We start from the raw sequence: 26,397 nt of genomic DNA, 5'->3' as shown, positions 1-26,397 counted from the left end.
AAGACAATGAAAGACTCATGAGAAGGGAGGGTAATCAGAGAAGGACAAGAGAGTTTTTGAGCCTGACTTTAAAAGAGGGAAGGAAATAGAACAAGTAGGAATGGAGTATACAGGCACTTAAAGAGAAATAAACATTTAGGAAATGAGTATTTCCTAAATCGACTTCCCTACTTGGGGAAGAGCATCTATGTAAGGGAATAATGAGAAAAGAATGGTAAAGTAGGAAACAGACGGTGATTCCGCAAAGGCCTTGAAGCAGAGAAGTTTGACTTAAAAGTGTAAACTCAATGGAAAGGAAAATCTGATTAAAAGAAGTGTTTAAAATGTTTCAGTGTATGACTGTAAAATGGATATTTGGGTAGAAAGTATAGAGAGAGACACTGAAAAAAAACCAATCTAAATTGACTTTCGTCCTTCCCGCTCTAAAACAGTGTGCCATTACATTCCCCTCCTCTTTCAAAACGGAGGCAAGCTTGTGCTCTGCGTTTGTGGATATGAGATGCCATATACTTTTCTTTTCTTCCTACAGGGTATGCTTTCCTTTATTAATCAAAAAGGGCCACTCACAAAAGGCATCTTCAGAAAATCAGCCAATATAAAATCATGCAGAATCCTCAAGGACAAACTCAATTCTGGGGTCAAAGTGAACTTATACAGCGAATCTGTTCTTGTGGTCGCATCTGTCTTAAAGGTAGGGAAGGCTCTAGCATTATCCACACACAAGTAACTGAAGCTATGATTGGTGTCCTTCATCGTGACTGCTCAAGGACCATAATGGGCATAATAGATTAAGAACCTGACAAACTGAAAAACACTTGACAAATTCAAAATTTAAAGAAGCTACTTTAGGAGTTAAAAGCCCCATATGTTAGTAATACTTTCTGTTTTCACCACACACCACCGTCCCCACCTTCACTCCTGAAGACTCCATGCAAAATACTAATACTGAAATGACTACGAGTCATGATAATAAATTTCAAAATACGCACTGACACATACATAAACAGTGGTTTACCAAAGCAAACATCCTCATCACCCTCCTAATGAAGGCAAAGTTTCCACAAGAAATAGAACAGGGAAAGAATTTAATCCATCCACCTTGGCACTTATTACCAACTCTGAACAACCCTATGTTAATGTAGTAATGAGTACACTCTTAGAATCTCAGTCACATTTGGTCTTCCCTTGTCCCCCATGAATGTTCGAAGATGTGATAAATAGCAAAGTCCAGAAATGACTTAGGTAACCACTTTTACACTGGGGCCATAGTGATATCCAGTAGTAATATACATATAGGCATTAGGAGACAGGAGAAGAATGATGATACACTAGGTAGCAAGATGGGTGTTGCCCTCTGTAAGGTGCACACATGGAATCGATTTTCTAGCAAGAGTGAGTAGGTTCTTTCCTGATTCCGTGTGATAAGCACCGACTAGGAAGAGGGTGAGCACTTGGGGGTATAGTGCTTAGACATTTCTAAAGTTTTCTCTTCCTGAAGTTGACTGATCTTGGTGGAGAATCAGTCTCTGCTACCTTGGCCTTGATAATATCATGTCAAACTAACTGGAGAATTGGCCTAAACTAGAAATGAATCTATCCTCAGGACCACAGTGAGTCTGCCAGTAGACTCTCGCCTTTTAGACAGCTAAGAAAAGGAAGAATGAAGCAATTATGAGAGAAGCTTTCTTTCAGGGAGCACACATACCCCGAGTGAGAAGACCTAGTTCTTTCCTAATACGTGTGCAAGAGCCCACCTGTTTGTGTTTTGATTGTTTCAGAACTTTTCTTGCTAGAATTAAGAGCTAGCACTGTGTTTAAAACAAGCAACATGGGTATGTGTGTTTCTGTCCAAGAAGCTAATAGGATTTAGGATGGTCTATGGCCAGACCCTGTCAGTTTGTGGTACTTTGCAAAAAAAGCACACACAAAAAATAAGTTCCAGATGATAGAAGGGAGCTTTATGTTCATTTCCACCACAGCCTAAGCTCTGCTTTTCTACCTCTAAGTTTTAGCGGGAGAAAATCCAAGCACCTGCTCCTGCGTGTGTCAGTCAACGGAGAGTCAGAGGCGAGCACCCTGTGGGTCACAGTTTGGCTATCTGTGAAGGAAGTGGGGGCTGAACTGAATTTTTTAACTACATATTTTCTCTGTAATATTTCCAATACATATTTTCTATAATATATATACATATTTTTTTATCTCCATAAGGATTTTCTTAGAAATATCCAAGGAAGTGTATTTGTATCCGATCTCTATGACAAATGGCTCAGTGTTATTGATCAAGGGAACGAAGAGGAGAAGATAACTGCAGCCCAGAGGTAATGATGCAATAATTACTCTACTCTGGTCACATCTCCGAAATACAGCCAACATACTATTAGGAGAACATTGGCTTACGTTTTGCAGCTTTGCCCACTAAAATCATGACCGATGCCAAAGAGTTTCAATTCTTCACACCCATGGGGGTCAGCTTCAGAATAGAGGCACGCATTAGGGCTCTTATTGTTCTTCTCCTGATGTTATTAATGTGGAATCCTTGGCCGTTTTACACCTCCTGGATCCATGAAACTGGTAGACGAAATCCCCTGGTGCAAGACAGATGCAAGAGCATCCACTGCCAGGGTTATGACCTTAAGAGTCTGTGAAACATTTAACTAACCAGAGAAGTGTTTATCTGGCTCACGAACTGAATTCAGTGCAACAATTTTGTATACATTCATGGCTGGAACTCTGCTACGGCAGGTTGTGTGCTAGATATACAAGGATGTATCCTGTTCCCTGTCTCTGTATTTCCAACCCCCTAAGTGGAATCACTTGCCTAATTTAAAAGTGTATTTTCTGACCTTAGGCTTTTAGCCCAGCTGCCAAGAGCAAATGTTGTTCTCTTGCGATACCTTTTTGGAGTGTTATACAACATTGAGCAACATTCCTCATCCAATCAGATGACAGCTTATAATTTATCAGTGTGTATAGCTCCAAGCCTTCTTTGCCCACCTAATTCCGACAGGTTGGAATTGAAAGACAACTTGATAAAAAAGGTAATGAGAGCTCTCATTTTTGTCCCCCAGGGGTAGAATCCCTACTTTGAACCGGACATGTGCAGTAGTAACTCTGACGGATGGAACTTTATGAAGTGCACATTTTCATTAGGCCCCTGTGGAGTGGCAGAGTTCTTTATCCTACTCTGCTGGGGTCTGGGAAGGGGTGTCGTTAAACGGGAAACTCGGAGCAGTCGAGTCACTTCTTCCCCCTCCAGGAGACTAAACACTAGACTGACTAAACGAGAGACAGAAGAGTCGTGTGATACGATAGAAAAGAACCTGGGCTTTGGAGCTTTACCAGTCAGGGTTCAACTCTCAGCCTAATCCCTGAGGGACTTGTAACCTTGGGTAAAGCCATGGTTTCCTCGTTACACAATGGCGACAACAGTCAGCTCCTCTGGTCATGACTGGCACATCCTAGGTGGCTTGGGCAATATGAGCTCCCATGGCTCCAAACACATTGGCTTTCCTCTGCAAATTGTGGCTCATCTAGAGAAGTACTCGGCTACTATTTCACCTCTGCTACGTCATACGGAAACTAGCAAAAATTTCCAGAACATCCTAACAAGATGACAGGTCTTCCCCAAGCTCACACAGAGAGCCAGCATGAGGCAAAGCAATGCATGAGAAGGGACTGAAGTTAGACAGACAGATACGTTTTCTCTCCAGCTGTGTGGGTTTTCCCTCACAACCCCACAAAAATCTCTGCTTCCCAACTTTGAGATACTTCTTCATTTAAGAAATGGTTTTCTTAAGTTTTTGTTCATACTTTATAAAGTTTAATAAGATATTATACATCAGTTACAGCTCAATAAAACTGGAAACAAAATGTAAAAACAAAAACTAAGTAAACTTTACTAAGGTAGGCTACGTTGAAAATTATCCTAGTTTTATTTATTTTTTGATATGTATTTATTTGAGAGAGGGAAAGAGAGAGCGTGAGCGGGGCAGGGGCAGAAGAAGAGGGAGAGGGAGAGGGAGAGGGAGAAGCCCAAGCCGATTCCCCGCTGAGCACAGAGCCCAAAGTTGGCTCCAAGTGGGGCTGGATCTCACCACCATGAGATCGTGATCTGAGCCGAAATCAAGAGTCAGACGCTCAATGAGGGGCCCCGAAATGTAACCTAGGCTTCAAGACGTAACCACTGATCCCAAAATGTTAGCTATTAAACTAGGCCACGCATTATAACCTTAGCCCACTGATGAGCAGTATTTTAAAATGTGTACCCAAAGTACACAGGAAAGTATCACTCTTTCTAATTATTTCTTAGAGAACTCTGGTCTCTATGTTTTTTGTTTTTTGGTTTTTTTTAAGCTTTTATTTATTTACTTGACAGAGAGAGACTCAGCGAGAGAGGGAACACAAGCCAGGGGAGTGGGAGAGGGAGAAGCAGGTTTCCCGCTGAGCAGGGAGCCCAATGTAGGGCTGATCCCAGCACCCTGGGATCATGACCTGAGCCGAAGGCAGACGCTTACCCGACTGAGCCACCCAGGCGCTCCTGGTCTCTATGTATTTTTATGAACTCTGAATTTTTCTGGGAAGTCTTTCACATTTTTCTTAGATCCAAGGTCTATATACAAAATGTGATTTATCACTATGCCCTATGAAAGAGAGTACCCCATTTTTGTCTTTTTGTGTTACAGATTTCTCTTGTCGCATTTCTCATTGAAAATTGCCTCAGAATATTTGGAGAAGACATCACTTCCCTCTTGGGAGAGAACTCAATGAGTCGTGCTAACAGCGAGAAGGCTGCAGGTACCGGGAATCATTTAATTGGCTTTAGTGTGAAGCAGACAGCAAGGTTGCCAGGGGTCATGGGAGATGCTTAGACAGCGCTCTTCTGGAGCCCAGAGCATCGCCAGGGCAATGATTTCCATCTGCTCCTTGTTCCGAAGGCTGGCTCACAGGTCAAGGGAGGTTGCACACTGTTGTGAGACCAAAGAAAGGATAAGATGAGGTCTCTGACTTCAAGAAGCTTCTAGTGCAGATCATAACGGCATTAGGACTCATCATGGTATGCTACAGTGGTGGGAATTTTTTCTAACAAAATTCTAAATGGGTGCCATATATATATATATATATATATATATATATATATATATATATATAACATCATACATATGTATGTAGTTATATACATGATATATAATTAGATACTTATACTATATAAATATATAAACATAATGTATATATTTATGTATATTAGATGTGCTCTGGTTGAAGCCAGAGCAAGGGGCCTTTCTTCTCCTCCCTCCTCTTTTCGCTCAGGGGCTCTTGAGGCACCACAGGATTCCAGTGCCCTTTGGAACAGGTTGAAAAGAACTGGCATCATTGAGAGAAAAGGACTTGACTTGATGTCAAACAACCTCTCCAGAGTGTAAATTCCTCTGCCCCCATTTACCAGCTATACTATCTTTGGCCAGTTATTCTAGCTCAGCATCAGTTTATTCATCTCTAAAATGTGGATAAAAATAATGTCTAAATCTTAGAATTGTTGTGTGGATTAAATAAGATGATGGATGTAATCCAAAAAAAGCCATTAATAGGACTAGGAGAAGTGCCCCTGAGACTAGAGCTAGTATGATTTGAGCCTAGCTAATCACAGCTAACTGGCAGCAGTCCACCTTAGAAGGTAGACTTTCGATTCAGAACCTGGAGACACGTATCATCAATCGCTCCATAATTTTGACATTTCTTCGTTTTATGAGGCTTATCACATTGTTTTGAGGAAATCTTTAGGAAAATACAAGTCATCAGGAATTAAGATGAGTCTGGGGCACCTGGGTGGCTCAGTCGTTAAGCGTCTGCCTTCAGCTCAGGTCATGATCCCGGAGTCCTGGGATCGAGCCCCGCATCGGGCTCCCTGCTCCGAGGGAAGCCTGCTTCTCCCTCTCCCCCTCCCCCTGCTTGTGTTCCCTCTCTCGCTGTCTCTCTCTCTCTGTCAAAAAATAAATAAAATCTTTAAAAAAAAAAAGGAAAAAGAAGGTTCAGCGTATTAAACAACAACTACTACTACTAGTACTCTCACTTCTTCCTTAGACTCCGGCCGGAAGACAGTGAAAAGCCGTTCTTTCGGAGACAGGGCCTTTGGTCGGGCTTGCAGCACTTGCCAGGACAACCAGGGCACAGCCCCACCTTCCGCAAAGCCAGGACAGCTCTTTGGAGTTTCCCTCACGGATGTGTGTGATAAAGACAACCTGGCCTTCCCAATTCTGGTAGGTCATCTCATTTTGGTCTTCTATAGCCCTCCTGAGGAGGGGAACTCTGAGAGGCCAAGCGTCCTCAACCAAATCTATCCCCAAATGGAGAAGTCATTAGACAGCCCCTGGCTTTGGCTGAGAAGCTCTGTTACTGTTATTGCAAAGAACAGAATCTGATTTAGGTCCAGCAGAGTCATGAGGCAAATACAACAGGAAAAGACATTGTTGTCCATTCCACTTGTGTCTTGTTTCCACAAAGACCCACGGAGGCCTGTTCAGATCAGTCAAACTGGACGCTGTGTATGTGAGTCTCTGAGAGTCCAGCTCAGCTTCAAACTCTCCCTTCATTGCCTTCCTGAACTCACATTACTCTCAAGTCTCCTTCAGCGGAGTCTACTCAGTCTAACAACTGCAAACATCTGACACGAGCATAGACTCATCCTCTGGCAAATAAGAATCTGTTAATCCTAACAGAATATGTCACATGAAAGCCCCAGAGTTTGGCCTGTGTTATCTCAAACTGCTGTAGTGAATTGTCAGTGTTGACATTCACTGAGTATTCGGTGTCTCTGCAAGCACTGTACGGGATGGAGGGAACGTTCTGCTAGATATGAAGAAATGTATCATATTAGCTAGCATGTTACCTGCTAGCTACTCCCCCAGTTCCTTGCATCACAGCAAATTTAGGGGCTAGCTAGGATTATCATCCTCCGCACTTCCCAAACGAATCAGAAAAGCCTCAGTACAGTATGTATGTGCCCCAGCTCACACAATAGATACGTAGCATAATAGACTTCAGATCTGTTGGATTCCCTGAGTGCAGCCCTCATTAACTTTCTACGCAGCAGGGAGAGGGCATGAAGATAGAACAAAAGACAATGAAAGACTCATGAGAAGGGAGGGTAATCAGAGAAGGACAAGAGAGTTTTTGAGCCTGACTTTGTAAGAGGGAAGGAAATAGAACAAGTAGGAATGGAGTATACAGGCACTTAAAGAGAAATAAACAAATGGAAAATGAGTATTTCCTAAATCGACTTCCCTACTTGGGGAAGAGCATCTATGTAAGGGAATAATGAGAAAAGAATGGTAAAGTAGGAAACAGACGGTGATTCCGCAAAGGCCTTGAAGCAGAGAAGTTTGACTTAAAAGTGTAAACTCAATGGAAAGGAAAATCTGATTAAAAGAAGTGTTTAAAATGTTTCAGTGTATGACTTTAAATGGATATTTTGGTAGAAAGTATAGAGAGAGACACTGAAAAAAAACCAATCTAAATCGACTTTAGTCCTACTCGGTCTAAAACAGTGTACCATTACATTCCCCTCCTCTTCCTAAACAGAGGCAAGCTTGTGCTCTACGTTTGTGGATATGAGATGCCATATACTTTTCTTTTCTTCCTACAGGGTATGCTTTCCTTTATTAATCAAAAAGGGCCACTCACAAAAGGCATCTTCAGAAAATCAGCCAATATAAAATCATGCAGAATCCTCAAGGACAAACTCAATTCTGGGGTCAAAGTGAACTTATACAGCGAATCTGTTCTTGTGGTCGCATCTGTCTTAAAGGTAGGGAAGGCTCTAGCATTATCCACACACAAGTAACTGAAGCTATGATTGGTGTCCTTCATCGTGACTGCTCAAGGACCATAATGGGCATAATAGATTAAGAACCTGAAAAACTGAAAAACACTTGACAAATTCAAAATTTAAAGAAGCTACTTTAGGAGTTAAAAGCCCCATATGTTAGTAATACTTTCTGTTTTCACCACACACCACCGTCCCCACCTTCACTCCTGAAGACTCCATGCAAAATACTAATACTGAAATGACTACGAGTCATGATAATAAATTTCAAAATACGCACTGACACATACATAAACAGTGGTTTACCAAAGCAAACATCCTCACCACCCTCCTAATGAAGGCAAAGTTTCCACAAGAAATAGAACAGGGAAAGAATTTAATCCATCCACCTTGGCACTTATTACCAACTCTGAACAACCCTATGTTAATGTAGTAATGAGTACACTCTTAGAATCTCAGTCACATTTGGTCTTCCCTTGTCCCCCATGAATGTTCGAAGATGTGATAAATAGCAAAGTCCAGAAATGACTTAGGTAACCACTTTTACACTGGGGCCATAGTGATATCCAGTAGTAATATACATATAGGCATTAGGAGACAGGAGAAGAATGATGATACACTAGGTAGCAAGATGGGTGTTGCCCTCTGTAAGGTGCACACATGGAATCGATTTTCTAGCAAGAGTGAGTAGGTTCTTTCCTGATTCCGTGTGATAAGCACCGACTAGGAAGAGGGTGAGCACTTGTGGGTATAGTGCTTAGACATTTCTAAAGTTTTCTCTTCCTGAAGTTGACTGATCTTGGTGGAGAATCAGTCTCTGCTACCTTGGCCTTGATAATATCATCTCAAACTAACTGGAGAATTGGCCTAAACTAGAAATGAATCTATCCTCAGGACCACAGTGAGTCTGCCAGTAGACTCTCGACTTTTAGACAGCTAAGAAAAGGAAGAATGAAGCAATTATGAGAGAAGCTTTCTTCCAGGGAGCACACATACCCCGAGTGAGAAGACCTAGTTCTTTCCTAATACGTGTGCAAGAGCCCACCTGTTTGTGTTTTGATTGTTTCAGAACTTTTCTTGCTAGAATTAAGAGCTAGCACTGTGTTTAAAACAAGCAACAGGGGTATGTGTGTTTCTGTCCAAGAAGCTAATAGGATTTAGGATGGTCTATGGCCAGACCCTGTCAGTTTGTGGTACTTTGCAAAAAAAGCACACACAAAAAATAAGTTCCAGATGATAGAAGGGAGCTTTATGTTCATTTCCACCACAGCCTAAGCTCTGCTTTTCTGCCTCTAAGTTTTAGCGGGAGAAAATCCAAGCACCTGCTCCTGCGTGTGCCAGTCAACGGAGAGTCAGAGGCGAGCACCGTGTGGGTCACAGTTTGGCTATCTGTGAAGGAAGTGGGGGCTGAACTGAATTTTTTAACTACATATTTTCTCTGTAATATTTCCAATACATATTTTCTATAATATATATACATATTTTTTTATCTCCATAAGGATTTTCTTAGAAATATCCAAGGAAGTGTATTTGTATCCGATCTCTATGACAAATGGCTCGGTGTTATTGATCAAGGGAACGAAGAGGAGAAGATAACTGCAGCCCAGAGGTAATGATGCAATAATTACTCTACTCTGGTCACATCTCCGAAATACAGCCAACATACTATTAGGAGAACATTGGCTTACGTTTTGCAGCTTTGCCCACTAAAATCATGACCGATGCCAAAGAGTTTCAATTCTTCACAGCCATGGGGGTCAGCTTCAGAATAGAGGCACGCTTTAGGGCTCTTATTGTTCTTCTCCTGATGTTATTAATGTGGAATCCTTGGCCGTTTTCCACCTTCTGGATCCATGAAACTGGTCGACGAAATCCCCTGGTGCAAGACAGATGCAAGAGCATCCACTGCCAGGGTTATGACCTTAAGAGTCTGTGAAACATTTAACTAACCAGAGAAGTTTTTATCTGGCTCAGGAACTGAATTCAGTGCAACAATTTTGTATACATTCATGCCTGGAACTCTGCTACGGCAGGTTGTGTGCTAGATATGCAAGGATGTATCCTGTTCCCTGTCTCTGTATTTCCAACCTCCTAAGTGGAATCACTTGCCTAATTTAAAAGTGTATTTTTCTGACCTTAGGCTTTTAGCCCAGCTGCCAAGAGCAAATGTTGTCCTCTTGCGATACCTTTTTGGAGTGTTATACAACATTGAGCAACATTCCTCATCCAATCAGATGACAGCTTATAATTTATCAGTGTGTATAGCTCCAAGCCTTCTTTGCGCACCTAATTCCGGCAGCTTGGAATTGGAAGACAACTTGATAAAAAAGGTAATGAGAGCTCTCATTTTTGTCCCCCAGGGGTAGAATCCCTACTTTGAACCGGACATGTGCAGTAGTAACTCTGACGGATGGAACTTTATGAAGTGCACATTTTCATTAGGCCCCTGTGGAGTGGCAGAGTTCTTTATCTTACTCTGCTGCGGTCTGGGAAGGGGTGTCGTTAAACGGGAAACTCGGAGCAGTCGAGTCACTTCTTCCCCCTCTAGGAGACTAAACACTAGACTGACTAAACGAGAGACAGAAGAGTCGTGTGATACGATAGAAAAGAACCTGGGCTTTGGAGCTTTACCAGTCAGGGTTCAACTCTCAGCCTAATCCCTGAGGGACTTGTAACCTTGGGTAAAGCCATGGTTTCCTCGCTACACAATGGCGACAACAGTCAGCTCCTCTGGTCATGACTGGCACATCCTAGGTGGCTTGGGCAATATGAGCTCCCATGGCTCCAAACACATTGGCTTTCCTCTGCAAATTGTGGCTCATCTAGAGAAGTACTCGGCTACTATTTCACCTCTGCTACGTCATACGGAAACTAGCAAAAATTTCCAGAACATCCTAACAAGATGACAGGTCTTCCCCAAGCTCACACAGAGAGCCAGCATGAGGCAAAGCAATGCATGAGAAGGGACTGAAGTTAGACAGACAGATACGTTTTCTCTCCAGCTGTGTGGGTTTTCCCTCACAACCCCACAAAAATCTCTGCTTCCCAACTTTGAGATACTTCTTCATTTAAGAAATGGTTTTCTTAAGTTTTTGTTCATACTTTACAAAGTTTAATAAGATATTATACATCAATTACAGCTCAATAAAACTGGAAACAAAATGTAAAAACAAAAACTAAGTAAACTTTACTAAGGTAGGCTACTTTGAAAATGATCCTAGTTTTATTTATCTTTTGATATGTATTTATTTGAGAGAGGGAAAGAGAGAGCATGGGCGGGGCAGGGGCAGAAGAAGAGGAAAAGGGAGAGGGAGAGGGAGAAGCCCAAGCCGATTCCCCGCTGAGCACGGAGCCCAAAGTTGGCTCCAAGTGGGGCTGGATCTCACCAACATGAGATCGTGATCTGAGCCGAAATCAAGAGTCAGACGCTCAACTGAGGGGCCCCGAAATGTATCCTAGGCTTCAAGACGTAACCGCTGATCCCAAAATGTTAGCTATTAAACTAGGCCACGCATTATAACTTTAGCCCACTGATGAGCAGTATTTTAAAATGTGTACCCAAAGTACACAGGAAAGTATCACTCTTTCTAATTATTTCTTAGAGAACTCTGGTCTCTATGTTTTTTGTTTTTTGTGTTTTTTTAAGCTTTTATTTATTTACTTGACAGAGAGAGACTCAGCGAGAGAGGGAACACAAGCCGGGGGAGTGGGAGAGGGAGAAGCAGGTTTCCCGCTGAGCAGGGAGCCCAATGTAGGGCTGATCCCAGCACCCTGGGATCATGACCTGAGCCGAAGGCAGACGCTTAACCGACTGAGCCACCCAGGCGCCCCAGGTTTCTACGTATTTTTATCAACTCTGAATTTTTCTGGGAAGTCTTTCACATTTTTTCTTAGATCCAAGGTCTATATACAAAATGTGATTTATCACTATGCCCTATGAAAGAGAGTACCCCATTTTTGTCTTTTTGTGTTACAGATTTCTCTTGTCGCATTTCTCATTGAAAATTGCCTCAGGATATTTGGAGAAGACATCACTTCCCTCTTGGGAGAGAACTCAATGAGTCGTGCTAACAGCGAGAAGGCTGCAGGTACCGGGAATCATTTAATTGGCTTTAGTGAGAAGCAGACAGCAAGGTTGCCAGGGGTCATGGGAGATGCTTAGACAGCGCTCTTCTGGAGCCCAGAGCATCGCCAGGGCAGTGATTTCCATCTGCTCCTTGTTCCGAAGGCTGGCTCACAGGTCAAGGGAGGTTCCACACTGTTGTGAGACCAAAGAAAGGATAAGATGAGGTCTCTGACTTCAAGAAGTTTCTAGTGCAGATCATAACGGCATTAGGACTCATCATGGTATGCTACAGTGTTAGGGAATTTCTCTTACAAAATTTGAATGGGTGCCATATATATATATATGTCATATCATGCATATATATGTAGTTATATATGTAATATATAATTAGAAATTTAGAATATCTAATTATTAAACGTAATATATATACTTATGTGTATTAGATATGATCTGGTTGTAGCCAGAGCAAGGGTCCTTTCTTCCCCTCCCTCCTCTTTTTGCTCAGGTTTCTTGAGGCACCACAGGATTCCAGTGCCCTTTGGAACGGGTTGAAAAGAACTGGCATCAGTTCTTTCTCTCTAAAATCTGGATAAAAATAGTGTCTAAATCTTAGAATTGTTGTAAAGATTAAATAAGATGATGGCTGTAAAATAAATTTCAAAAAAAAGCCATTAATAGGACTAGGAGAAGTGCCCCTGAGACTAGAGCTGGTATATTTGAGCCTAGCTAATCACAGCTAACTGGTAGCAGTCCACCTTATATTAGACTTTCGATTCAGAACCTGGAGACACATCTCATCAATTCCTCTATATTTTTGACATTTCTTGGTTTTATGACGTTTACCTCATTGCTTTGAGGAAATCTTTAGGAAAATACATGTCATCAGGAATTTAGATAAATCTAGTGTAGTGTCTGAGAATATGCTTATATAAGACAACTGTTTGTTTTTCGTTTCATCAGTGACAGGAAAACAACCTCTTGAATACAAGCCAGTGAGAGTGATAGTGATTTACAAAAAGGCACAACTGCAGAATGATACGAAGACCCCATGTGGCATGGTTCCACCCAGCTACCTGTCTACAGTTTTCTAAGTCACTGAAGACTACCATCTCCATAATGACACTTGACTCTTCCTTTTTCTTTATTTCCTATAAAATAGAAAATAAAATGAACTGTTTTTCCAATGAATGAAAAATGAGCCCCTTCCAAGGAACTTGCTCATCGCATTTGAATTTTTCTTCTGCCTCATCTCATATTATCCATCTTGAGGAAATCTTCCCACAGAGTATCTCCTCTGTCTTCAATACCTACCGTATCATATTATGTACTTTGTTGCATTGTAGTGTATTGCATATTTTTATACTGATGCAATAAAAATAATTCCATCACTCAATGGGTTAGACAACCATTTTACTTGTTTATGATTCATATCAACACTTCAGTGGAGGCTCATCTGAGCAGTTCTGGTCTCAGCTGAGGTCACTTGCGCACCTGCAGTCAGCTGGCAGCTCATCTGGAGCTAACCTAGGAGTCTGTTTATTGGTGTTGGCTCTCAGCTGGTCCCCATGTCTTCAACGAGCTAGCCTGTCCTTCTCCATATGGTGGAGGAAGAGTTGCCAGAAGCAAGAAAGGCTTTTCAAGAGTTAATGTGGGAGAGGACTGTGCAAAGCACCATGCCAAAGACAGTGACTTACAAGACAAGGAGGCATTCATGATTTATTAAGACCACACATGATAATCAAAACTCAAGGCAGCACCACTACTACACATACCCTTTTATTCATCGGCTTTTAATCCTCAGTGGATTATAATCAGCATTTCCTAAAAGGCATTCAAAGTGTGGTAGGAAGTATCTTTGAAATAATAACTGATTTTTTACCTCAGGTATTCTTTGCCTCTATCCTTGTCCCTGTCTTAAGCTGTCTTACGGACAACTAAATCACTTCCTCAGGGAATAGAAGCTATAGGAGAATATGAGGAAAAGGGAGCTCTTTGTTGCTTATGAGTTTTAAAAATTTAGCTTTCTAGGAAACAAAACTTATTCATGGCATATAGTAGAAGATTTAGATGGAAATCTCATGGGAAAAGCCCCAAATCATTAGGTACATGGGACATCTGCCCCTTTTCCTGGATAGAAGCCAAAAGAAAGCAGGAAGGCCTCACAGAATAGCTAACTGACTTGTCTAAGAAAGATGGGGCCCTGTGGGTCCACACAGAGTTTCTTATACCTCAGCATGGAACAGATCAGTAAGAAAAGTATTCCCATCAATTCCAGAATAGTATGGAAGAAATACAGAGAGCCACCAGGTTTGAAAGACATGTCTCAGCAACAGTAGTCCTGACCAATTCCCCAGGACCAGAGAACAGTTAGGACATCTCAGCAGATGCTAGTATACATCAATGACACAAAGCAGCAGATAAGTGCCACCTCAGCATTTCATAGCCTTCTAACTCCCTGGCACTAGAAGACTCCAGAACATAGACACACTCCTGGGGGAAATTAAGAGATCCTGAATTTCTACCAATCTGGGAACAGAGAATCAAACTAGACACCAAGTGAGCTATTCAAAAATACAGAATTGGACATTTATTACATATGTCAATGTATAGATTGAGGTTGGTATCAATATATATAGAATATATGATCCAAGCACAGTTTTCCTAGAAAGGGTTCCCTGGTCAAATAGGTTTGGGAAATTCTGTATTTTCCTTTTGAAGTCAAATGCTCCAGTTTTTTCCACACTTATTTGACATTACTTGGCCTTTTGGAGTAACCCCTTTAATTAATGATCCTGGGAACATACATTAATAAACATTGCTCTGAATTTATTTCTTCTTAAGTCACAGATTTTACCATTTCACTCACCTGCTAAGAAGCCATCAATAGATCTTTGGATTTTTTTTTTCTTTTTTTCAGAAAAAAATGTCCTTTTTTAGATCCTCCACAATGCAACCTGCTCTAGTAATCAATTTTGTCTTCACACTTTCCCATTGTAGATCCTTTGCTTTAGCTAGGTCAGAAACTTTACTGGTCCCTGAATAAGTCACACTCACTTTTCTAACTATAATTCTCACCTCTCACCTCTCCTTGGTCTCTACGTTTCCACCCACTAACTAGGTAGCCATCTGGGTTCCCCACTCCCAGAATTTCACAAAGCCTTCCTGATCTCAAATTAATTGTTCTTTACATGAGCGCTTGCCCCTACTAGACATTGGCTCGTATGCTGCTTTGCACCATCAGGAATTATGCCAGTGTGTTCATACATTATTCAGCAAATCCAAATTCCTGTGGTAAACAACTGTATCTTGTGTTAGTTTTATATTGCTTTTAATGCCTGGCTAAATTTCTACTCAAAAAAATATGAATGAATATGTTCAATTTTCGAAGGGTGTAGAGATTTTATATATATTGGTAGCAACTGCAAGTTTTAAAACTGACGAGGTAGAACACAGCACATATGGAATTTCAATGGGTGGCAATAAGACATCATCAGTTTGACCAATTTTTTTAGATATGACTTCACAGCCTTATTCACAAGTTCTGGGATATACTATTTTTATTCATTATGTAAAAAATCTGATATCGGTGTGATGCATTTGGGAATAGTTGCATTTTTGTATTAAATTTCTTTTAAATATCAACAATCCAGAATAAAAGGGGCCAAAAAACATGGCTGGGCAATGCATCTGTGAGTTTTTAAGCCAAGGAAGATATTAAAAAAAAATTGAAAAGAAGAGGAGCTAGAAGTACCAGAAGGTAAAGAAAAGCTGAAATTGAACTTATTTGTCAATGGCAACTCAGAGAAGAGATTCCTGACCTAGGGAAATGGTTAATAAATGTTAGTATTTCCTTCAGGAGACTCAAGCATAATGTCTCCTTGAGAATAACAATTTATTTCTTAAATTTGAGGAAAAGATCCTGGGAACTCTGATAAACTATAAAAGAACTTAATTGCCTAATCTAGAATGACTAAAAGGCAATTAGACATTCTGATATTGGCCTTTACCGTACCTGGGAGTAAGATGTGTGTAGTCATCAGTCAATCTGCACTTAGTGATGTAGTTAAGGTTAAACATCTCCAGAAGTAAAATAAAGGTACTTAGAATGACTCTCTTATTTTATTCCAGAAAGAAAGCGACTCACAGGCTACCAATATCAGAAAATTAATATCATGGATGGTTGGGATTAATTACCATGATAAATTAAGTGGGATATATATATATATATATAATCACTCAATTTTTATTCCACAAAAGCAACATGGAAGAATTTGGTGAATGGAATATATATTAGTACAAGAAGCCACTTTTTTTTCAGAGAGCACTGAACGATGCCTTTTATATTTTTCTGTAACTCTTTCTATGCTAGCCGAATGGGCCAGTAATACTCTGAAGATTTATAGCGGATGGTGACTCTATTTTCCAGTTTTGTTTTGTTTTACTTACCCACAACATAATTGGTGCTAAGAAAAAATTGGTTTCCTTATGGTCCTGGGCCTAAATGTCAGTATTAATTTAGTTGGCTTAATCTTTAAAAAATGATATCATTCCTTTGTCAAATAAAAGAAACAACTAGAAAACCAAACTGTCAAAGGAAAGTTATAATTTCCTAAAATGGAAAAAGAGAAACTGCTTTGTAAGAATGGGAGTTTTTCCAAAATGTAAAAATATAAAACTAGTTGGGAAAGAAAAAACAAAACAACACCGTCTTCAGGATAGTGATCACCTCTGTGGAAGGAGGTTTGAGGGGATTGAGTGGGATTGAGTAAAGGGGGAAAAAAGAAACTCCAAGCACACATATATTAATTTAATTTCTTGAAAGATTTAAAAATGCTAACATTTCACCACGTGCTTCACACTTCTTAAGAAAATGTTAGAGGTGACTTTATTACATAAATATCCACAACATACCCATGCATACACACACACACACAATTTGTATATAGAAACATACAAAACATTGTTAAATGAATAAGTAAACTACAGAAATTCTTATCATTCAGCAATTTTATCGTTTTACCATATGTTTTGTGATTCCTCTGTATTGATGACCTGGTTCACTCCGTCTAGTATTCCATTATATGATAATGCATTTATGTGTGTACACATCTACCTTGATCAAACTTTCTAGAGGCTTGCCTAGTTTATTAGCTTTCAAAGAAATAGATTTTAAAATTCATCTCCATTAATGATTTTTCCTAGGTTATTAATTGGTGTTTTGCTTTTACCATTCTGTTGCTTCAACTTTCTTACTGTTTTCACTTCTTCATCTAGCTTCTCGGATGAAATGCTAGGTCACTTACATTTAGTAAATATATTTAATAAGATTATTCATAACTTCTAAGTACTGCTTTATCTATATCTCACAAATTTTTCGTATTTTAGTTTGTTGATAAAACCATTACAGTTTATGATTCTCTTCGTGAAGTATTTTTTAACTTATTCATTGTTTAAGCTTTTGTTTTTTTCAGATTTTCTAACCTATAGGATTTTAATTACTAGTGGTAGTAGTTAATTTCTAAATAAATTGCATAGTAATTTGATAATGTGGTTTGAATAACTATGACTTTTTGTGACGGAGAGTATACAGTTAATTTTATACATATCTAATGTGTTGCGTGCATGCTTTAGGAGAATGTGTATCCTCTGTTGTTGTTGTCTTTTGGGTGCAGGCATATGTAAATTCACAATTATGTCCTATGCGTTCCTCAGATTCTCTGTATATTCTCCAAATATGTGGTTTCTGAAAGAGGTGTTAAATTTTGCCATTATGCTTACATGAGCTTTTCAATTTTATTTTGTAATTCTGAATTTTTGTAGTTGTTGGCTTTTGGTGCTTTATAGTTTAACTCTATATTGTTAGGCAAATACAAATTTATAACTTCTATAGCCTTTTCATGAAGTATAGCTTATTTGCTTTATTCACATTAATGTGTTGACTTCATATTCTATTTTGACAGATATTGTTGCACCAGCTCTTTTTTGGTTCATATATGCTTAGTAGATTTCTTTTTTTTCCTTTTTATATTTTCTGTTTTAGAGTGTGTTTGTGTGCATGTGTGTATAGCAGTGTGCCTTATAAGCAGCATATAACTGATTTTTTTTATATCCATGCTGATAATTTCTGATTTTTAATAGGGTGATTTAATCTATTTACATTTATTGTCGTTACAATGTACTTTGAGTTACACTGACCACCTTATTTTGTATTTTTCTTTCATCAGAGATTTCTCCTGGTTTCTTTTTTCTTCCTTTCCTAATTTTTGTTGGATTGATAATTAAAGTTTAGTATTTTCTCTATCAATTTTTATTTATATATATTAAAATTTCTCAGCTATTATATCTTTGACTAATTTGCTGCAATATCCCTCTATTATCTTTTACTAGAATCCACTAAAATTTTAGGAAACAGTGATTCTCAAAGAACACTCCATATAAACAACTCTTTCAATTTTTCTCTTTAGACTGCATCCTGAGTAAAATTCTCAGTTCTTTCTTCCAGTTTATTAATTCTTTAACTTTGGTCATTCTAGAGTTAATTCTTTTAGTTTCATGTCTTTTTTTCACACCTATATGTTTTCTGGGATTACTAATCAGATCTTTTTCCTATTCATATAATTTTATGTTTTTTCAATAAAGATCATTTCAGGGGTGCCTGGGTGGCTCACCGGGCTGAGGATACGATTCTTGATTTTGGCTCAGGTCATGATCTCAGGATCCTGAGATGTATCCCTGACTGAGGCTCCCCGCTCAGCAGGGAGTCTGCTTGAGATTCTCTCTCTCTCCCTCTGCTCCTCCCTGCTCTCTCTCACTCGTGGGCTCTCTCTCTCAAATGAATAAATAAATAATCTTTAAAAAAAAAATAAACATCACTTCATTCATTTTCCTCTCTGATTTTGGTACCAAGAAGTAGGATGCTGCTGTGACAAATACCTAAAAATGTCAAAGCGGCTTTAGAATTGGGGAAGGGGTAGAGGTTGGAGGAGTTTTGAGGGGCATGCTGGGAAAAGTCCACATTGCTGTGAAGGGACTGTTGGTAGAAATAAGAGATGTTGAAGGTGATTCTGGTAAGTGTTCAGAAATAAAAGCGAGAGCTTCAGGGATAGACTCTATCTTCTTAGAGAGTATGTAACTAATCAGAAACAGAATGTTAGAAATATGCACGTTGAACATCTTTCTGGTGAGATCTCAGATGGAAATGAAGAACATGCTGTTGGAAACTGTAAGAAAGGAGATCCTTGTTATAAAATAGCAAAGAACTTGGCTTAACTAGTGTTCTAGTGTTTTCTGGAAGGTCGAACTTGCAAGCTATAAGATCGGGTATTTACCTGAGGAGATTTCTCAGGGAAGTTTTAAAGGAGTTTGTTTCTTCCTGATTGCTCATAGTAAAATGCAAGAAGAGAGAAATGAGTTGAGGAAGGTATTAAGCAAAAGGAAATCAGGACTTGAAGATGTGGAAAATTCTCAAGTTTTCCAAAATCAGTTTGTCATTTCTACTCTAACACATGTGCTCATGCTGTTGCTGCCCCCAGATGGTTCCTCCTGTCCAAATCCAACCTATAGAGTGTCAGCTTCCCAACAAAGTCTGTCTTGATTTGTTCAGTTATGTTGGCATTTTCTCTTGTGAATTTCTATAGCCTTGTAATCATTTTCGTGTAATGTTTGTGACAGGTAGTCTTTAAGGCACATCTTTTTTTTTTTTTTTTTTAATTTTACATTTTCTGAAACTGAAGTACCCCCCGTCTGTGTATATATGTTTATTTTTTTTCAGCAATTCTCTGTCCACCCTCAAATGTTTTTAAATGGATAACACATGCATAATCCATGGGTTCTAGAAAATGAGGAAGTAGGAAACTTGACTTCGCAATTGTTCTCAGGTGGTCCTCCATGGCACCTTCCGGAGCCACCAAGAGCAGGGCTAACGCAGTGGGGAAAGTTAAGTAAACCAGTGGAGCCCTGCTCTGGTCACTCTTACAACCTTGAAAAAGCAGCTCACCTCTTTCTTTTTTTTTTTTTTTTTTGTACTTTTTTGCTTTATTATTTTATTTATGGGTCTGAGGCAAAAGGTTTTGTGAACCTGAAAATATTGGTATAAATATGTAGTATGTTTTAGATTTGTCTCTCTCATTAGAACACAGGCTTCTGCACCCAAAGGGACTAGCACAGTTATAGCTAGATAATTGGGTCAGCTTGTTCTTGATTGGTTTGTGTGCAAACATGCAGACTACATCCACAGTGAGCATTCCTCTTAATCTTTTCAAACAATTGTGTGCCAATCTCCTAAATGTTAGTTTCTTTCCGTGTCTTAATTTTCTTAAAAAAGTGGTGTCTTAGGCCTCCCAAAAGGAACATGAATTATTGCTCTAGTATTTCTTTATAGACAGCAAGTTTTAGATTTCTTTCCAAAACACACGCATGGATTTTAAGGAAATCTGTAAATGGCTATAATTTAAGATCAGAAAGTATTATCCTTAAGATAATATTAGAATTTGGAAGGAAAAAAACACAACTTTTATTTACGAACTTGTTATCTCGAACATAGAATTCTGTTCCTGCAGAATTTCAAGTTATATACTTAGTTTGGATGCAAGAAGCAAATGTTGGAAAACTAGAAGTAGGTGAAGTTTGAAAAGACTACACAGGGAATGAATTTACATTATCTACTTTCCCCTTTTATTTGGGGGGGGGTGAGAGAGAAAACAAGCATACACTTTATTGTAAGAAACTGGCTCACATGGGGTGCCTGGATGGCTCAGTCAGTTAAGCATCCAACTCTTGATTTCGGTGCAGGTCATGAGATTGAGCCCCACATCAGGCTCCATGCTCAGTGTTGAGTCTGCTTGAGATTCTCTCCCTTCCCCCTGCTTGCATGTTCTATAAATAAATAAATAAATAAATAAACAAACAAACAAACAAACAAACAAAATCTTAAAAAAAAAGTAATGGGCTCACACAATTGTGGAGGCTGGCAAGTCTGAAATCTGTAGGGCACGCTGGCAGGCTTGAAATTCAGGTAAGAGTTGATGTTACAATCTTGAGCCCAAATTCCAGGCTGGTCAGATAAATGAGAAATTTAGGCAAGGTTTCTATTTTGCAGTCTTGAGGCTGTATTTCTTCTTCTATGGAAAACTGCTCTTTGCTCTTAAAGCCTTCAACTGATTAGATGGGGCCCACACACTAAGGAATGTAATCTGCTTTACTCAAAGCCTACTAATTTAAATGTTAATCACACCTAAAAAATACATGCACAGCAACATCTAGACTAGTGTTTGAGCAAACTATTGGGCACCATAGCATAGCCAAGTTAACATATAAAATTAACCATCACAGTGTCTCATTACCTATTAGGCTCTGTTTTCTCACATCTTTTCTTCACTCAGCTCTACTTAGTTTCACCTTAATCCACCAAATAAAATGCAACATGATTTCAGCCTTGTAAGGGTCTCCAATTTGCTAAAGACCTGAAATCCCCAAACTAATCAAGATTTCAGAGAGCTGTCTAGATGACACAGCCACAAAGACCAAATCTCCAGGGGCTTTGTGTGTCAGAGGTTTTCCTGCATGGTAGGTTTGGTGGAAGAGACAATGAGTGAAAGAAGTGGATTATGTGAGGCAGGTTGAGCTCAAAATGTTAACACAGATTTGTCCCTGAATTGACCTTATGGATGGTGTATCGTTTGTGTCATTATTTCTAGAAGTAAATTTTCGTGAAGTCTTTAAAGGAGCACCTTGACACATATGCCAAGACTGATGAAGTGTGGGTAAGTAAAGGTGGATCTGAACTGCTCTTTCCTGCTACATGTGGAATCTCAGTGGTCATCTCCTGGATTTGTTTAGAGCAGAACTGATACAGCACATTTCAAGCTCTCAAAATGACATTTGAATGCATTCAAATGAATGCAAGTAGCTGTATAAAGTAAGCACTAAAAAATGAGATTAACCACTGCTAGGCTTTATGAGCCCTAGCATGTTTTTCTTCTAGCACCGTGGTAATAATAAAACTTACTTGTAGAGGTCTTGGCAGTTTAAAAGCAGCACATTTGTATTTCCACATTTGATTCTCCTTCCAAATAGCATGATGGTGGGAGGGGGGAACGCCTGGATGGCTCAGTCGTTAAGCATCTGCCTTCGGCTCAGGTCATAATCTCGGGGTCCTGGGATCGAGTCCTGCATTGGGCTCCCTGCTCGGCGGGGAGCCTGCTTCTCCCTCTCCCTCTGCTGCTCCCCCTGCTTGTGCTCTCTCTCTCTCTCTCTCTCTCTCTGTCAAATAAATAAATAAAATCTTAAAAAAAAACCAAATAGAATGATGGATAAAATATTGTTCTACAGATATGGAATTTGGGATTCAGAATTCAGATTTCACTTGCTGAAGGACAAATAGTAAATACTGGGGTCAGAAGTAGATAGACCACAGCTTTCTCCACTACATCATCTAGTCTGTTAAACATTCTTCATTGCTGTCCTGGGAGATAAAAGTCATTATGTTTCTAAAGTAGATTATGAACAGCACTGAACGACTTGTTTTAGTGGTAGGGGTTCTTACACAGGAAAATAAAAAGCAACTACTTGTGGCATTACTGTGAAAGCCCCTTACTATGAATTATCAGAGAGAAAAGTTAAATTTACATGAATTTCATTGATTTAAAATGTAACATAAAAATGCTGGAAGAAGGTGGCGCCTGGGTGGCTCAGTCGTTAAGCGTCTGCCTTCGGCTCAGGTCATGATCCCAGGGTCCTGGGATCGAGCCCCGCATCGGGCTCCCTGCTCAGCGGGAAGCCTGCTTCTCCCTCTCCCACTCCCCTGCTTGTGTTCTCTCTCTCGCTGTGTATCTCGCTCTGTCAAATAAATAAAATCTTTAAAAAAAAAAAAAAATGCTGGAAGAAAAAAGAAATGGTGTTTTTCAGTTATGATAATAAAGTAATTTTCTTTTGTGACTGGTAATTGCATTGGAAAACATTTAAAAAAATAAGTGCAACTCAAATTTAACTAGATCTTTGAAGAAGTGGAGGAAGGAGGAGATTCATTCTGAGGATCAGCTTGATCTTTGCTTCTTTCACAGAGATCAAAAGATTTATTGTTACTTGAGAAGGAAAAGCAGAATTCAATTAGGACTGAAATGAAGGACGCTGGGAACAGAGTAGCTGCCTTCTGTACTTCCTAATTGGGTATCCTGTCTCCAACTAGATACTCTTAACTGATTCTTCAAATTCTTAATTTCAGTAATTAAGTCATTTAGACATCGGAAGGATGTTAACAGAGTCCAGTTAAGAGCAACAGGATTCAAAGTCATTGCAAATGACTAGAGGAGCAAAGAGATGAAGGGATTGGAAAAGAGGAAAACTTTTTTCCTGGCCCTCCAAAGTCAATCTGCAATGCCTCAAATGAGTTCATTTATCATTCACAAGCCAGATAATAGGTCTCAGAAATCTCAGAACGGATTCTCTCCATATAAATCCATCCTTTGTTTTAGGTACAAAACCTAATTATTCCCATTCTGTCATCATCAGCTCGCGGACTTCCGAGCCCTGCCCAAATCAGAATTTGCTGACTGAAAGTATATTTAGGGGCCTGAACTTTGTGGCAGAATGTTCTTAACTTTCCTAAAATCAAGCTCATCACACACAATACATTAAGTTCTGAAGTTGTGTTTTTTTTGAAAAGCACAACCATGACAAAAGTAAGTGATAAAGCCCCAACTGCATTTCATTTCCATGACATGAACAATGAAATGTTCTCTGTTTCTAAGAGAGGATCATATGTTCTATAGCACATAATTTAAGAAGGCAAGTTTTAGAGCAGTACAGACATTTAAAATTGGGGCCGTGTATTTAATTATGTTTTAAACTGCAATTGTTATTCATTCTCCGTCTTTTGCCCTTTGCTTATCGCAGTTGACAAGCATATTCTCAATAGCCTTCATCTTTTTCTACATATATGGAATTCCAACCATATAGAGTTGAGAATTAGGAAGGAAATTAGTATTCCCTAAACACCAGTCACCTTCCTTCATAGTGCTTCATTTTATTTACTTCAGAGCTTTTATCAATATTGCCTCGAATGACCTTGCTCTTTTGTTCAGTTGTTCATGGTTAATTTTTCCCTCAACAGAATGTAAGTTCCATGAAAGCAGAGTCCTTCTCTGTCATGTGCTCTTCTAGATCCTGAGCCCCCAGAGGTGTGCTTGGCACACAGTAGGTATTTATGCTTTGGTTTGTTTCTGTTTTTGTTTTTTAGAGAGAGAGAGAAAGCACATGCGCGTGGGGGGAAGGGGCAGAGAGAGGGACAGAGAAAATCTTAAGTAGGCTCCACGTTCAGCATGGAGCCCGATCCAGGGCTTGATCTCATGACCCTGAGATCATGACCTGAGCCAAAACCAAGAGTTGGACGCTTAACTGATTGAGCCACCCAGGCACCCTAAGGTATTAATGTTTTTTAATAAACTCCAGGCACAGGATTAGACACATTGTGAACATTACCTCATATAATCCTCAAAGTGATCTTGAATATAAATGTATTATCCCTTTTTCACACTGAGGAATCAAGCTGAAAGGAATTAACTAACTTGTCAAAAATCGAACAATTAGGAATTTAGGTCTGATGTGTGTTCTGTTTGGGGTCCATGTTATAAGGAATGTTCCCAAAGTGGTCCATGGCTGTAAGTGAGATGATTATGGGTAGTAAACAAAGTGGCATTCAGTAATGACAGCATTAGACCATAAGAAAATTATTCCCTCTAAAACTTCTTTGTAATTAATTTTATTACATCAAGGATAAAGTCTCAGATTGGTGCCAGTGCCATTAATCTGGTGCTCCGATTAATGCTTCCCCAGTAATTGCTCCTCTCTCCCTCTCTCTCTCCTTATTTCACTTAAGGGCGGCAGGTAAGACTCTAAAGCCAGAGTTTGTTGGCAGTGTATAAATTTTCTACAACTTAAAGCAAGGGGTTCTGGTTTCCCATTTGCAATAGTTACATAGTTCCTTCAGAAATAAAATTTTAGATAAAAGTCCTGAGCTTAGGGGCGCCTGGGTGGCTCAGTCGTTAAGCGTCCACCTTTGGCTCTGGTCATGATCCCGGGGTCCTGGGATCGATCCCCGCATCGGGCTCCCTGCTCCGCGGGAAGTCTGCTTCTCCCTCTCCCACTCCCCCTGCTTGTGTTCCCTCTCTCTGTGTGTCTCTCTCTGTCAAATAAATAAATAAAATATTAAAAAAAATAAAGTCCTGAATTTACTTAAGGAAAATATTAATGAGATAATGGTACAGGTGATATATTCGGCAAAAATTGTGGAGGTGGCACAGTGTCTGGTTTAGAAAACCCTGCTCTAAAGCAAATTTACAAAGCCCTGAAATAGAAACAAGCAACAGAAGGCATTGCTATGATAGGGAAACTCAGACACATAAAATAATTATCTCCAAAATTCTTTAAAAGTGGTGTGCTTGAGGAACAGAAAACTAACTCGACATAACTGGGGAAAATACCACTGAGATACAAATTCTGGATGTACAATGAAGCTATAGTTCCTGACGAATGGTGCCAAAAATACAGTGGGGGACGTATATAAGTGACCAGAATACAAGTAGGGAACTAAAAAATGCCCAAAAGAAGAAAAAAATACATGTGGATGTGAGAAATCACAGTTCTACGGTGTTAGTTACCTTTAATTACCTTCTGTTATCATTAAATTTGTTAATTATAATTAATAATTATTCACATTAATTAGATATTTGTTTAAAGTCATAATATATAAATTATATAAATATTATAAATTAACTTACTTAATTTCAATTAATAATTTTGTCATGCATGCTCAGAATAATGAGTATCCTTGCTAAGTCTATCGTATAAAAGGAGAAATAAGGACAAATAGCTTTAATCTCATTTTAGATGGCATACAAATGCAAAATACTCCCACTTGCAAAAGGGCTGGGCACTCTCTCTTATAACTGCAAGAAAAGCCTCGATGGGTTTGGCAAACATGACCTGCTAAACTGCTAACCATTTAGAAGAAATCGGAATTCATAACCCCGGTAAAGCTGCCACGTCTTTAACACGGTACCAAATCAGGGCTCCACCAAGGTATGGTGCTGCCCGAGAAACTGTCATCACTTAGTACACTTCTGGGTAAACCTCTACCGATGAAGGGACTGGATTTGCTCTTCTAGTCTTTATGCTGACATCTGTTTATAGGGAGTATCGGAGTAAATTCAAATGGTCCAAAAGCTGGGGCTTTCTGTGAGGCCACCTGTCCGTGGCTTGCTCCTTGTTCTGCCATCAGCTTCCAAGGTATCAGCTAATACAGGACATCTGCCACTCTCTAGCTCCGGAGAGGCTATCTGGTGACAGGGCGGGCAGGGACCCGACAGCACAGACTCCACGTTCAAATTCTGATTCTCCCGCTTATTTGAGCAAGTTGCTTAATTTCTCTAGGCCTCAATGTCTTCAACTGCAAATTGAGTGAAAGGATCTTATTAGGAGATTTTGAAAATTAAGTGAAATAAAGCAAGAGGATATT

This window comes from Halichoerus grypus, chromosome 3 (assembly GCF_964656455.1).
Source record: "Halichoerus grypus chromosome 3, mHalGry1.hap1.1, whole genome shotgun sequence".
Lineage (NCBI taxonomy): Eukaryota > Metazoa > Chordata > Mammalia > Carnivora > Phocidae > Halichoerus > Halichoerus grypus.
Note: the sequence above shows the minus strand (reverse complement) of the source record.